This window comes from Choloepus didactylus, chromosome 22, assembly GCF_015220235.1.
Source record: "Choloepus didactylus isolate mChoDid1 chromosome 22, mChoDid1.pri, whole genome shotgun sequence".
NCBI lineage: Eukaryota > Metazoa > Chordata > Mammalia > Pilosa > Megalonychidae > Choloepus > Choloepus didactylus.
The window spans coordinates 16,566,104-16,571,292 of NC_051328.1; positions in this window are offsets into that span (position 1 = coordinate 16,566,104).

Below are 5,189 nucleotides of genomic sequence, written 5' to 3' on the forward strand. Positions count from 1 at the left end.
AATCTGGTGAGTCTTGACAATTAGATTCCCCTCCTCACCTCTCAAAATTTGTTATAGTTACAGTAAATGAAATTATGATCTGATATGAGATTGGAGAAATGGGAGAGGGTTGGACTGCACAGTACTAAAATTCATCATATGTGCACTATTTGTCTGGTACAAGGTCCAGAGGAAACAAGTATGACTAATTTCTATAGAAGTTAATGGTCTTTTGAGTAGACAAGTATAAACTCAATTCTGTTTTATTTATCACCTTGCTTTGCAGTGCACCACCATGGTGTTTCAGATTTGGCCTTCTCTACCTCTGTCTGCAAAGAGTAGAGGTCTCGGGACTTAGGAAAGTCATCACAATAGCATTATGATCTGAAGAAAACCGGAATTTACCATATGTACAAGGAATGAGATGGAATTGGTGTATGCAAAGTGGAGAAAACCATGTATGCAGAATCATACATGCATAAATAGAGGAGGAAGAATAGAAGGACATGAAGTTAGAGAAATTAAAAATGGTCAGTTGGACTGTTGACTTTTTGCAATTTAAGTTAGATTGATAGTTTGATTCTTATTTAGTCAAGGAGAAAGATGAAATAGTAATTTGGACCAGTGTCTTGCTATACCTTATGTAAAACAGATAATTTCTGGAAACTAGTTTCATTTGAGGAAACCTAAGGTCTATAATACTGAGGCAGAATTTTCATGTAAATTTTTAAGTGTGGCAGGCAACTTGACCTTCTGCAGATTTTCACTTTTCTCTTTTCTTGCTTCCAGATGGTATCATAGAGGAGGGGCAGAGTGACAGGGTGATTGAAAATGTACCTCTCTGGTATAAGGGAGAAAGGAAAGATGCAAGGGAAATAGGAACCTTCCAGTCACAGGTTATAGCAATGTTAATAAAATGATAATACTGAGATATTTTTAGACAGATGAGTGGGAGGTTCTGGCCTCTAAATTGCATGCAAAAGCTGTTACTTCCCATACACAAACTTTTAGTAAATATCCAGGGAGTAGAAACACCTAAAATCCTAAAATTTTTTGGGTGATGTTATATTGTATATGGACAATATTTTATTTTATTTATAATTGGCTTATTTTGTTATAAAGATTATTCATTATAAGATAGATTCATATTAAAGTAAGATCAATAAACTACATAAGAGAGATGAAGAGACCAAAAAATTTTTGAGCATTAACTGTCCAAAACTCCTAGCTGTCTCTGGGGTGTAGGAAGGGGGATTCACACAGAGACACTATCTCATATTTGAAGAGTGTGTGTGTGTGTGTGTGTGTGTGTGTGTGTGTGTGTGTGTGTGTGTGTGTATTAACTGGGAGATGGGCAGATTTCTCACAGATATATTTCCCCCAGTCCACACCTTTTAAGTATTGGACTCTATTTTCTCAAACAAGTATATAGAAAATTTCAAAAGAGCATAATAAGTTCTCTGTAGACTACACAGGCAAGACAATCTGACTACACAGAATAAGAAATATATGGACTGGAATCTTGATATGGTGAGAAGGAAGGGTTCTCATTTCAGAAAAAAAATAATATGGAGAAAGGGAAATGATGAATGAACTTTCACAACATATTTTATGATCTTTAGGATTGATGGAACTACAGTTTTCATTGGAAGGTAGAAAATGTTAAAAAAAATAAATGAAAGAAAGTGAAAATAAGTATAAGTTAGAGTCCAATTGTTAAAGGTTAAGAATTCCTGGGTAAGAACTTCACTTTGCATGTTAAAGGAGCCCCCAGGGAATCTTTGTTTTAAGGGAAAATACAAGCAAGGGAGAAAGGCAAAGGATTTAGGAATCTTTCAACTCCTATTCCTGGAAAGGAATGTATTTGGAGATCCAGGAAAACCAAAACAAAAGAAGAAACAAACAAAAATATGTATCAGGTTGTGTAACCTAAGCACTTTAAATGGTCTTAAACCCTCATTTTGTTTATATTTAATTAAAAGAAAAATGTAAAGGAAATACAGAAGATCTGATGGGAGAGAGTGGGAAGGAAAGAGAAAAGAAAATGGGGTGATGGTAAAATCCAGTAGGTATAGAAAATTCATTGAAAGGAAAAAAGTTATGAATAAAAGCCATGGCCCTGTTTTCATTCATGTGCTTCTGTTGCATTACTCCTTAGAAGTAGTGTAGTGGAGTAGTAATAAAATGACTTTAAGGTCAGACAAATGTGGTTAGAATTCTATTCCTCAAGGGGAAATATGGCAGAGTTGGAGGCTCTAGGAATCAGTCCCTACAACAGAACAACTATCAAACACACAGGAATGGTATGAATTAACTATTTCAAAAATAAGGAGTCCAGTAGAACAGTGCAGCATCCAGGGTAAGCAGGTGGAAGAAGCTGGTAAATTACAGGAAATACCAGTGAACTGCTCCTTCCATGCAGTGGTTACTATTGTCCACCCCCCACATCTGTGGCAGACAACAGGGAGTTCAGATCCTGGAGAAGCTTACTGTTGCTAAAAAAGGGTATAAAATCCCCTTCCCCAAGATCCAGGGTGGTTGTAAGGTAATCACTGATCATGGCTTTTGATCAGCTACTTCATATAGCTGGGGGCCCTGATCTGAGGGTGGCCATGGTTCCCACCCACCCTGGACAAGGGTGGCAGGGGAGACTTAGGGTATGCTTCCCCTAGAACTGTGAATGAGAGTTGAGGTGCTGTATTTCCATGGCAGGTAATTAAAATGTGCAGCTTTGGTGTGCCATAGAAGTTCCTGGTGGCCTTTCTGGAACTTCTTTCATCCCTTCTCCAGGGCAGTTTGGAGCTGGCTGGCAGTCCCATTGTGGGTCCCAGGCTTTGTTACTGCTGGGAAAGACAGATGTACCTGCACTCCCAGAATTGCCCTCCAAGCAGAAGCAGCTCAGATAAATGAAAGCAGTGTAAGAAAAAATTGAGGCAGATGGCCAGGGCAAAGGTTTCCCAGCTTTAGGTCCAGCAATGCAGCACCCAGGAAAAGAGGGAATGTCTATCTCCTGAGAAGCAGAGGTCCATTCACACTTCTATAAACAGGGGATCTCCTAGGGTCACTAGGAAGAACAAGCCCAGGGCAAGATGCAAGCCCAGAAAATACAGGGATGGCCCTGAATTTTGCATTCACCTGATACTATGCTGAACTCTGAAGGAGAGTAACAAGCAATGCAAATTCAATTTGCAAAGGTAGTAAAAGGTGTCTAGGTTTGCTTGATTTTGTTAGCTCCTGACACTAGAAGATCTCTCATATTACTAGCCTGATACAAAATCAAGAAACAGATATCTCTGGAAATAAATCCAAGAGTCAACATTTTAAAATATTAAAAGATACAGTATGTGACAAATGATTACAGAACAAAGAAACAGGAATGATGGCCCCACCCAAAGGAAGAGGATAAAAATCCAAAAAACATCAACGAATAAGGCAATACTATAGGCGTACTGGACAAAGACTTAAAAAAAAATCTTCAGTGTGCTCAAGTAGATGCAGGAAAATATGGAGAAAGAATTAAAGGATATCAGGAAAACAATGAATGAACAATAAGAAAATCTCAATTAAGTGATAGAAAATTCTAAAAAGAAACAAAAGAGAACTGTAGTTGAAGACACAATAACTAAAATGAAATGTCCCCAAGAAAGTTTCAACAGCAGTTTGGAGATGGAAGAAGAAAGAATCAGTGAACTCAATGACAAGACAATTAGGATGAGTCAGGCTAAGGAGCACAAAGAGAAAGAAAGAAAGAATATATATATGTGTATATATATATATATATATATATATATATATATTTATATATAGTGAAAGCCTAAAAGAACTATGCAACTATGCAACACCATCAACTGTAACTATATAAATAATGTGGGAGTACCAGAAGGAGAAGAAAGAAAGAAAGGGGCAGAAGTAATATTAAAAAAGATAATGACAGAAAACTTCCCAATCTTAGCAAAAAATGTGAATATGCACATCCAAGAAGCCCAGAGGACACCAAAAAGGATAAACTTGAAGAGATATATGCCCTGTCACATACTGTATTAGTTAGGGTTCTCTAGGGAAACAGAATCAATGAGAGGTATCTATGAATATAAGATAAAGGTGACTCACACAACTGTGGGTATGCACAAGTTCAAATTCTGTAGGGCAGTCAGCAAACTGTCAACTCCAATGAAGACGTCCAATGAACTCTGCAGGAAATGAACTGGCGACTTCGACAAACTCTTCAGGAAATGCTTCGCTGGTCAGCCGAAGTAGGCCCTCTATCTATCTCACTTATAAGTCTTCAACTGATTAATTGGATTAAATTCAGCCAACTGCATTCTCTCATTGTGGAAGACACGCCCTTTGGTGAGTCATCAGTCACAGCTGAGCCAATCGATTGATGATTTAATAAACCAGGCTGTTGGTTTATTAACCAGCCACAAACATCTTCACAGCAACTGTTAGTCCAGTGCTTGCTTGACCAAACAGCTGGGTACCATCACCTGGCCAAGTTGACGCATGAAGCTAACCATCACACATATTGATCAAACTTTCAAAGGCAAAGGACAAAAAGGGCATTCTGAAAGCTGCAAGAGAAAAGCAATATGCTGTGTACAAGGTAGTGTCAATTAGATTAAGTTCCAATTTCTCAACAGAAACCACAGAGGTAAGAAGGCAGTGGGTTTGAATACTTAAAGTGCTAAGAGAAAACAATAGTCAACCAAGAATGTTATATCCAGCAAGACTTTCTTTCAAAAATGAGGGAGCGATTAATACTTTCCAGATAAACAGAAGCTGAGGGAGTTTATTATCACTAGACCTGCCCTACAAGCAATGCTAAAGGGAGTTCTTCAGACTGAAAGAAAAGGATAGTAGACAGTACTTCAAAGTGACATAAAGAAATAAAGCCTCTGATAAAGGTAACCACTTGGGTGATTATAAATGCTAGTGCTATTGTATTGCATTTTTTGGCAGGAAAATCCTTTTTTTTTTTTTACTTCCTACAGGTGCTAAAATGCAAATGAATAAGAAGTAATGATAAATCTATGGTTTAGACACACAAATTTTACACATAAAATTTGTAAAATGTAAAACAAAGGTGAGTGGTTGGAGGAGTATAGGAAAAGTTTGTGTTTATGCTATAGAAGTTTATACCAAATCAAATATGATTGTTATACATTTACTATGTTAAATTTTAGCCTCATGGTAATCAGAAGTAAAATATG